Source organism: Nelumbo nucifera, chromosome 1 (assembly GCF_055504915.1).
Source record: "Nelumbo nucifera cultivar China Antique chromosome 1, China Antique-T2T, whole genome shotgun sequence".
In the NCBI taxonomy this organism is placed as follows: Eukaryota; Viridiplantae; Streptophyta; class Magnoliopsida; order Proteales; family Nelumbonaceae; genus Nelumbo; species Nelumbo nucifera.
The window spans coordinates 213,795,960-213,806,886 of record NC_142649.1 but is presented as its reverse complement, the minus strand read 5'-3'; positions in this window follow the sequence as shown (position 1 = coordinate 213,806,886).

Below are 10,927 nucleotides of genomic sequence, written 5' to 3'. Positions count from 1 at the left end.
TTTACCTACCAAGAGATTCCTTTAAGCCCTGTTTCTTTTTTGGATTTTGAAAATGATAAAGTTGGTTGATAGAAAATTTATATAGGATCTATGAAAAATTTATTTATTTTAGGTATCAACTATCTAGGTAAGTGATACATATCTTTAAAATGAGTAAATAACTTTCTCATCCCACCCCATATGAGGGGAAAGTTGTCAATACTTAGATGAGACAAAATTGTCCCTTTTAATAATAACTTTTTATGATTAAAACCGTCATTATATTATTTATTTGGAAAACTAAAAGAACATGAATAGTCTCATACAAGTGCATTTAGACTAACTCTCCAACATGACATAAGCAATAAATCTTCAAGAAAACGCTTATTATGAAAATATTTCCCTATTAGCTCTCACCCACAAATCTTCAATGTGACTTGCACACAGATCATCCTGTACCCCACTTGCTTGAGATCAGATCTCTGATCCCGTCCCCACAGACCCCACCTGCTTACCTAGTAATTTGGTATTGTCAATATGCATGTGATGTGAACCACTTTTACATGGGAATGACATGGCAATTCAAAGACAACTAATCTAAAATTAAAGAACTGTGTCAAGTTAATGGTTGTCTTTGACCATACATATCTCAATAATGTCTCTGGCAATCTAGCATCAATAGTTTTTGATGGTGCGCGATCTGGATACTCCTAGCTGGAAGATGATCTGAACACCAGTTGCATGACGAGCTGGACCAAGCTGCAAGATAATAGATCAAAGAACCCGGGGTGGCTAATTCGACGAGGTCGCTCCGATGCTTAACTTAGTACAATATTATGGATGCGAGCTGAATACTTGAATGCTAGAGTGCTAGTGAGCAAATAATCGCGCGTACTTTCGCTTTGAGGATTGATGCCCTTATATAGTTGAGTAGCCGTGAATCCTGCGAAAAGGCTCTGGGATCTCCGGGTTGCGTAGATAAGATCCGATCCGTTTCTGAAGGGAGCAATGCACCAGCTGATAAGGTTTATCAATTCCCTCCGATTCAGGCGGGGTGAGGATGAGCCTTGTTAATGAATGCCGTGAACCCGGGGAATATATTTTCTTCATTGGCCGAACTGATATGGTGATGGTAGCCACCGGTTAAATCTATTTTCTTCTCGTTCTTCTTTTAATCAAAATTCCCACCTAAAATGTTGCCCCTTCTTGCTAATCTCTTGGTTAGAAGCCCGAGTCAGTGTTGCAATAAAATGGTCCAGGACGATAACAGCTAGACCCCCAGTTGCAGCAATTGTTTCAGGCCAAAACACGATTCAGTAAAAGATGACTGATCATAACCATACTCAGGCAATAGTAATCCATTCTATCGTCGTTGCAACTCTAGCTCTTACATCACATATTGGCCAAAAATTAGGGTTTAGGGTTTAAACCCAAAAAGAATATGTCAACAAATTAATGATTAAAAAAGAAATAAAAGAAAAGAATCAATGCTTACCAAAAGAAAAGAATCGATTTGATTGTGCAATACCCACTTGGGAGAAAGGGATTTCATTCTACCTCCCGTATCGCCTGGTGGACGTGCCCGCTCCTACAGTGGCTGGTTGAACTCAAACTTGGGAGAGAGGGATTTCATCTACAACGGCTAGTGGACATGCCCTTGCCCCCTTCATCACCTCTATCCGTTGGACCCCGAAATCCCTCCGTTGTGACCTCACTTCCAATCTCCTTTTAGTTGTACGCATGTAACACAAGAACGACTCAACCCCTGTTCTTACTCATATTGTAAAACCGCTGATAATGTAACACAAGAACGACTCAGTCCCATTCTTCCTCATATTGCGGTTACATCTCTTTCCCCTTCTTATCCCCCGTAGATCGTCAAGGAGGAATTGGAGCATCATAGATTCTACTTGACATTAACGAGCAAAGCAGATCAGATTGGAACCCAACCATCAGAACAAAGAAACTAGAATCATATTTTCTACACACTAACGGGACTTCTCCTCGTTTGTCTGAACAAGAACAGAAAAGTCAGAATAAAAAATAAGACAAGAAAAGATATACGCCTGTGGATGGCTCTTAAACATCATCATTGAAACTGTTCATCAGTTGGGTATTTTAGGAATAGAAGTCAAAGGGTAATTTTAGGAACGGAGGTGGAAAGGGTATTTTAGGAATTTTTAATAAATATATCAGTCACTGATGTCAAGGATAAGCTTAGAGTTAGTAAATTGTAAAAAACAGTAAGGATAGTATTAGTCAATTTTTCAAATAGTAAAGATACACTTAGTTAATTAGCTAAACCATAAGGATAGTTTATTTATCCAATAAGAAATGCCAAATGCACACTTACTCATTTATTATTATTTTTAATTATTTTGTACTTACTTTTTAGGGAGAATGATGGTTTAGTCTAGGGTTAGAATTTATAGGTTCACTGTACATTTGGAGTAGGTGCCGGCTTGGAATTGATGTCAATTCACAGGGGAATATGGGTGCATAGAATGTGGATTTTGGACATAATGTTTATAACTCTATAGTGGAAATAAAAAATCTGCATCGAGCCTCTCCGTACTTCTCCGTACTTTTTATCTTGTTTGTTTCAATATATTTCATTCTGATGACATGGGTAGGAGATTTGCAAAAGATGTATCACAAAATTAGAGTATGCCCATCACTCAAGCCATGGACCTCCAGTTGTCCAATTGCAACACAAATCTAATTCAAATCTCGTATATAACCTGATAGTAAGATTTGATATATAAATGAATCAAATCTGATTTCCTATATCGTTTCCATCTGATCCGTTTGCAGCCCTACCGCGATCTTTGAATGAAACCTTTCTATTTTGGATGCAGTTTTTTCTATCAACATTTAAGAGTATTGCAATCAAATAATTCCGAACTTGATCTTCAGCTCCAAGAATTGTACTTCTCTTTATTTCATAACGTTCTATTTTCGATGCAGTTTTTCTATCAACATTTAAGAGTATTCCAATCAAATGGTTCCGAACATGATCTCCAACTCCAAGAATTGTACTTCTCTCTATTTCATAACTTCTAGCGAACTGTTAAGGAAACGTTGCATGTCAACTGACTCAATTCTTGATGAATTCGAGCTTTTCTGGGCAATGACTCGAGGCCTAACATGTGCGAGCGGTTGCCAAAAAGATATTCGAGGCCAAGATCACACTCGAAAGTTTCATTTTTTTTTTCATTTATTTTGTTTAGCTTACTTCTCTTCTCCTCTCTGGTGGGGAGGGAAGGGAGGAGAGACAAGATTTCTCTCTACATCTAGGGTTCCTAGTTTCTTCATTTCCTAGATATTTGATTTCTCTCTGCCATCATCTTCTTGTTGGGATATCCGATCATACAGAGTTTTAAATAGGATCCGGTTTTTTGTATTTCAATTAGTTCTCTCCTCTCAGGTGGGGAAGGAAGGGAGGAGAGACAAGATTTCTCTCTACGTCTTGGGTTTCTGGTTTCCTCCTTTTCCTGTATATTTGATCTCTCTCTCACTCTCTCTCTCGCTGTCATCATCTTCTTGTTGAGATATCCGATTATACAAAGTTTTAAATTGGGTCTAGTTTTCTGTATTTCAATCAATTCTCTCGTTAGTAGGAGTATATTCTTCTAGGACGATAGTGTGATCTGGATTGAGGTAATATTTCTTTGTTTCATGCACTTATTGATTTTGATTTTGATTTTGTTTATTTTGAATTTATTGCTTTTAATTCCTAGTTTATTCAAAAGTTAGTTTATAATTATTGCCTAATGAATGAATGAATGTGTTTCCAACCTACATATGGGATCTCTTTTGGAAGTTTGTGACTCAGTGGGGCATCATGTGGTTTTCTTTTGATGGCTTCTTGAATTTATTTCTCATATTTTACCTTTTTATAGCGAGGAAGTTAACTTAGTCTAACTACTAATGTTTTCATTTGTGTTTTACTCTACTCCTTATTCTTAACAAGGAAACCTATTCGTCTTATAAATCTCCTTTGGAAATGCAGTTTCCTTTTGTGTCTCCATCATATTTATCTTGTGTTCAGCACAACTTCTAAACTTGAAAGGAAGATAATTGTATTTCACTAAGAAAAATACATGAGATGATGTACAGTAGGGAAACAGAAACAAACAACCACAAAGCTACATAGGAAGAGATCTATCACTATAAAGAACTTCCAAATGAGAACTAGGTTTGGCTAGGGAGTAGGGCCTTAGAAGTTGTGCTTTGTTCCTTCGGAATCCATTACAAAGCTACATAGGACACATGTTTTGGGGTCAAATGTAGTACTGCTTTGGGACAACTTCTATAGCTGGTTCTTTTCATAACTTCTTGTTGTAATCATGTTTCTCTCGTAATTAATGAAAGCTTTTCTGTATTGCTGATAAAAAAAGAAAAGAACAAAATATCCCTGGTTTCAATTTGAAAATGTGTTGGTCTCTAAGGGTCACCTTCTTCCTCACTTGGCCATTTGATAGTGTTTGCATAGTTTCCTCCAATGCTTAGTGGTCAGATGCCCAAATCTCTAGTAATACATTTACTAGGGAGAACAAACAGGTTTCAGACTTGCACAGCTGGAAATCCCAATTGGTCTACTAAAAGACTAATAGATGCTACCATCCCAACTTTTAACTACTACTTCAATTTCAGCAACACCTAGAATACCAAAAGCACTTCTATCAAAATTAAGACTCGTCACCTCTTCCACATGGTTACTTGGGACCGAAGGGGGTGTTAGGGGCATAAGAGAGGAAAACACCAAGTTCACCACATTTCTATGCAGCTCATTAACTGAGATACCCTCAAAAGACTCTAAGTTGGTATCCCACAAAAAGCATTTATGAGTAATGTGGGAAATCAAGTCTTGCTAAGATTTGGCCCAATTAGGTTGAGAAAATGGTGTGAACTTTTCCCAGATTCCTGACAATGGAGAAGGAGATGATATGAAGATTCCCCATCACTAAGACATAAACTGCAAGTCCATGGAGAAAGAAATAACTTGCCTCTGATCTTCTTTTGGATTATGTCACAAGTGTTTATTCTCTTCACGTTTGCATTCTGTGTCTCCAGGATGGGAATCAGCTGGGCATCTTTTCCTTCATTGCTTAGAAACTAGGAAAGTTCCGTATCATTTCTTAAACTGGATTGGTTGTGGTTGGGTTTCCCTTGAACATATTGCTGACTTTCTCTCGCAATGGCAAGGGAGAGGCCTGGGGCCATGGTAGGAGAGGAAAATTCTATTGGAAAACAATAATAGCTCATGTGGTGATGTTGGGGGATGGGAAGAAAGCAATAGCCACATATTTGATAATAAGGAAATCTCTCGATGACTCAACTTCCCATATTTTTCACCAATGTAATTTGTGGGCTATTAATTTTGAGACTTCCAAAGGAATTTCTATGAATGAACTACATAAAAATGTGTATAGTGTTCTACTTCCCCCTATTAGTAATAATTTCCACTGGAACATCTCATTTAGATTGGAGTGGGTGCTAAAATTAAACTTTGGTGCAAGTGTTGCAGGTAACATGGGATTAGCTGGAATAGAATTAATGGGGGTTAGGGAGGGCAATATTTTCTGGGCATTTTGTGGATTGATTAGGATAATTGGCTCCATAAAAGCTGAGGTGATGGCAATGGTCATTGGGACTGACATATCCAGACACTTGGGCATCTCAGTCCTAACCATTGGAGATGATTCCACAAATACAATCAAGTTGCTAAGAAAAACTTCTTGTCTCTAGTGATTGGAAATCTGTTGGGGTTCTTGGGGAATTGAATGTAATAGTAGATAGCCTTGCAAAATCTATTGTACTCTTCATCATGTACTTTCTTTTTTTTTTGTAATAAAAGTAATAGTTTCTAAAAAAACACGCTTCCCACACAAAAAAGAATACTCTGGAGGAATGTAGGAAACCCAAATCTTTTTGCAAGGAATTTGAAGAGTATTCTGCTCTTTAGCAGTTATGGCCTTAGGATTTAGTTGAGAGCATGCCATCTGAGTGAAAGGTCCAATGTGGTGGTCAAGAGAGGGGGGATGACCTCCATAAAGGTGTGGATCAAGTTGGGAATTTCATTAATTGCTACATCTCTTAGGGGTCTTATAGTTGTTTTTCCCCTTTTAAAAGGTAAAATATATTTTGTATTAACTGTAATTATGTGTCTCCATCATATTTATCTTGTGTTTTACAAGTGATAAATTTTACCTTTTCACATTCACATTGGTGATTTCCTTGTGGTCTTTGGAGGTGGCAATTCCAAGGCTCCCAATAAGGACATTCCTTGAGTTTGATCTATTTCAATTATCACCATATTGTATATTGAAAATAATAGAGTGATTATAATAATGCAGTGTTTTCATCATTGTTGGAATGCGCAACACCATTTCTAGATTGTAGAAATGAACTAAAACATATGTATCTAACCTATTTATAAGGCTAACATTGTCTTGTACTACAATAATGTAATCACTAAGTTGAATATTGTTTTCTTGTTTTGCCACATAAGTAAAGGTACAATTCAGGTAGTTGATTAAGGATTTCAAGCCCAAGCTCAAGAATAGTGTAATCAAGCTGTAAACTCATTTGCTAAGCTGAAGCAATCCTGTATGCAATAACTTAACACATTTCATCTCATGTTGGATGATCCCAAAGACTGATTCACTTGGACTATGTTAAGTTCAGCATTGTGTAGAATATGAATAAACTAAAAGCAAATGAAATACCATGACACGACTTGTACTTAAGTCCTCCTACATATAAAGCTACATAGCAAGAGATCTATCACTATAAAGAAATTCTAGATGAGAAATAGATTTGTCTAGGTGTGATTTGTTCCCTAGGAATCCGGTGCAAGTTTATAACCAAAGAATTTAGAATATCCCTGGCTTCAATCTAATAATGTGCTAGTCTACAAGGGTTACCCTCTTCCTCACCTATCCATTTGTAAAGTCTCCTTTAACGCTTAGACCAAAGATGCCCAAAGAGGAATGGCGTGGATTTTTCCTAGTTTCCTAACAATGGAGAAGGAGGTGATTCACAGATTCCCCATTGTTCATTTGGAGGTGATCCACAGTCTGTGGAGAAAGAAATAACTTACCTTTGTTCATTTGGTTAAGGTCACAAGTGTTTATTCTCTTCATGCTTGCATTTTGTGTCTTCAAGATGGGAATTAGTTGAGCATCTTCTCCTTTATTGCTCAGAAGCTAGGAAAGTTTGGTATCATTTCTTAAACTTGATTGATTGTAGTTGGGTTTTGCTTGAACATATTGCTGACTTTCAAAGGAATTTCTGTGAATGAACTACATGAAAATGTGTATAATGTTCTACTTCCCTCCTTAATAATAATTGCCACTGGGACATCTCGTTTATATTGGAGTGGGTGCAAAAATTAAAGTTTAATAGAAGTGATGCAGGTAACATGGGAGTAGATGGAATAGGAGTAATGTGGGTTAGGGAGGGCAATATTTGCTTGACATTTAGTGGATCGATTAGGATAGTTGTCTCCATAAAAGCTGAGGTGATGGTAGTTGTCATTGGGATTGATATAACCAGACACTTGGGCATCACAGTCCTAACGATTGGAGGTTATTCCAAAAATACAATCAAGTTGCTAGGAAAGACTTTTTATCTCCAATGATTGTAAATCTGTTGGGGATTCATAGGGAATTGAATGTAATAGTAGATAGCCTTGCAAAAGTTGGGGCTCATTTAAACTATTTGTATAGTGATCAGAACCTACCTATGTAATTTCTGGCAGAGTTCCTTTTCTCTCTATTTCTGCTTTACATTTCATCATCTACTTTATTTTATTTTTTGCAATAAAAGTAGTTGTTTCTAGGAAAGGCATGCTTCCCACACAAAAAAGAATACTATGGAGGGAATGTGGAAAACCCAAATCTTTTTGTAAGGAAATTGAAGAGTATTCTGCTCTTCACCATTTAGGGCCTTAAAAAGGGACTTAGTTGAGAGGGGATGTAAACCTCGATAAGGGTGTGGATCAAGTTGGGAATTTCATTAATTTCAATAGGTAGTTTCTAGTTCTTTTTCCACTTCAAAAGGGTAAAATATGATTTGAATTAACTATAGTTATGTGTCTCCATCATATTTATCTTGTGTTTTACATGTAGTCCTAAATTTTACCTTTTCACAATCAGATTGGTGATTTTCTTGTGGTCTTTGGATGTGGCAATTCCAAGGCTCCATGCTTTTATTCATTTTTAACTCTACTAATCTCCCCATCAACCCCCTCGCCGAACTAAGACATTCCTTGTGTTTGATCTATTTTAATTATCACCATATTGTATGTCAAAAATAACAGAGTGATTATAGTAATGCAATGTTTTCATCTCTGTTGGAATGTGTAGCACCATTTCTAGATTATAGAAATGAACTAAAGATATACATCTAACCTACTTATAAGACTAATCTTGCCTTGTACTACCACAATGTACTCTATAAGTTGAATATTGTTTTCTTGTTCTGCCACACAAGTAAAGGTACAATTTAGGTAGTTGATTCAGGATTTCAATCCTAAGCTCAAGAACAGTGTGTGTCTATATATATATATATATATATACATATATAAGGAAGTTAACTGTATTTTCTTAATAGAAGTACATGAGATGATGTGCAGTGGGTAAACATAAATAAACAACCACAAAGCTACATAGGAAGAGATCTATCACTATGAAGAAACTCCAGATGAGAACTAGATTTGGCAAGGCCATTTGTAGTTGTGTATTGTTCCCTAGGAATCCAGTACAAGTTTATAACGATAGAATTCAGAATATCCCTGGCTTCAATATGATAATATGGTAGTCTCCAAGGGTTACCCTCTTCCTCACCTATCTATTCGATAGTGTTTATAGTGTCTCCTCTAATGCTTAGACCTAAGATGCCCAAATCTCTAGCAATACGTTTACTAGTGAGAGCAAGCAGGATTTCAGTCTTTCTAAAGTTGGAAATCCCAGTTGGTCCACTAAAAGCCAAACAGATGCTACCATCCCAATTTCTTATTATTGTCCTTCAATTCCAACAAACCCAAGGGAGAGTCAGCAACATAGTAGAGGAGAAATACCAAGTTCACCACATTTCTATGCAACTTACTTACTGAGATTACCTCAAAAGACTCTGAGTTGGTAACGCACAAAAAGCACTTGTGAGTAATGTGAGAAATCAAATCCTACTAAGATATGGCCATATTTTCAAATACCCGGTATTTCTTTCTTCCCACACTAATCATATTACAAAACATGACTAACTGTTTGCCAAAAGGTATTACCTCTTTTGCTAAGCCCTTTACCTTGTTATTATCACAAGAAGTTTGCAATCATCTCAGGAATAACCCAACTATACCCAATTAGGTTAAGGAAATTGTGCAAATTTTTCCTAGTTTTGTGACAATGGAGGAGGTGATCTATAGGTTCCCCATCACTAAGACATACACTACAAGTCTATGGAGAAAGAAATAATTTGCCTTTGTTCTTCTTTTGCATAAAGTCACAAGTGTGTATTCTCTTCATACTTGCATTCTGTATCTCCAGGATGGGGAATCAGCTGGGCATCTTCTCTTTCATTGCTCAGAAACTAGGAAAGTTTGGTATCATTTCTTAAACTTGATTGGTTGTGGTTGGGCTTCCCTTAAACATATTGTTGACTTTCTTTCGCAATGGCAAGGGAGAGGCCTAAGGCCTTGGTAGCAGAGGAAAAGTCTATTGGACAACAATAATAGCTCATGTGGTGATGTGGAGGGAATGGGAGGAAAGCAATAGCCACATATTTGAAAATAAGGGTAAATCTCTCAAAGACTTAACTTCCCATAATTTTCACCAATGTAATTTGTGAGCTATTAATTCTGAGACTTTCAAAGGAATTTATTCTTTTGAATGAACAACATAGAAATGTATATATTGTTCTACTTCCCTTGTTAGTAATATTTGCTCCTGAGACATCTCCTCTAGATTGGAGTGTGTGCTGAAATTAAACTTTTGTGAAAGTGATGCATGTAACATTGGAGTAGCAGCAATACGAGTAATGGGGATTAGGGAGGGCAATATTTACTGGGCATTTTGTGGACCGATTAAGATAGTTAGCTCCATAAAAGTTGAGGTGATGGCAGTGGTCATTGGGATTGACATAGCTAGATACTTGGGCACCTTAGTCCTAACCATGTGAGGTGATTCAACAAATACAACCAAGTTGCTAGGAAAAACTTCTTATCTCTAGTGATTGCAAATTTGTTGGGGTTCCTAGGGAACTAAATGTAATAGTAGATAGCTTTGCAAAAGTAATTTTTGACAGTTTGGCAATATAAGTAATAGTTTCTAAAAAAGCATGATTCCTACAAAAAAAAAAGAATATTCTGGGTGGAATGTGGGAAACCCAAATCTTTTTGTAAGGAAATTGAAGAGTACTCAGCTCTTCAGCAGTTAGGGCCTTAGGATTTAGTTGAGAACTTGCCAGCTGGGTGAAAGATCCAAATGTGGTGGTTAAGAGAGGGGGGGGTGACTTCCATAAGGGTGTGGATCAAGTTGGGAATTTCATTAATTTTAACATTTCTTAGGGGTCTTCTAATATGTAGGTTCTAGTTGTTTTTCCCCTTCTAAAAGGTAAAATATGATTTGTATTAACTGTGATTATGTGTCTCCATCATATTTATCTCGTGTTTAGTGGAACTTCTAAACATGTAGTCCTAATTTACCATTTCACAATCAGATTGGTGAGTTTCTTGTGGTCTTTGGAGGTGTCTATTCCAAGGCTCCATCCTTGTATTCATTTTTAACTCTATTCATCTCCCCATCTGCCCGCCCAAACAAAGATATTCCTTGAGTTCTTGAGTATGGTCTATTTTAATTGTCACCATATTGTAGGTTGAAAATAACAAAGTGATTATAATAATGAAGTGTTTTCATGGTAGTTGGAATGTGCAACACCATTTCAA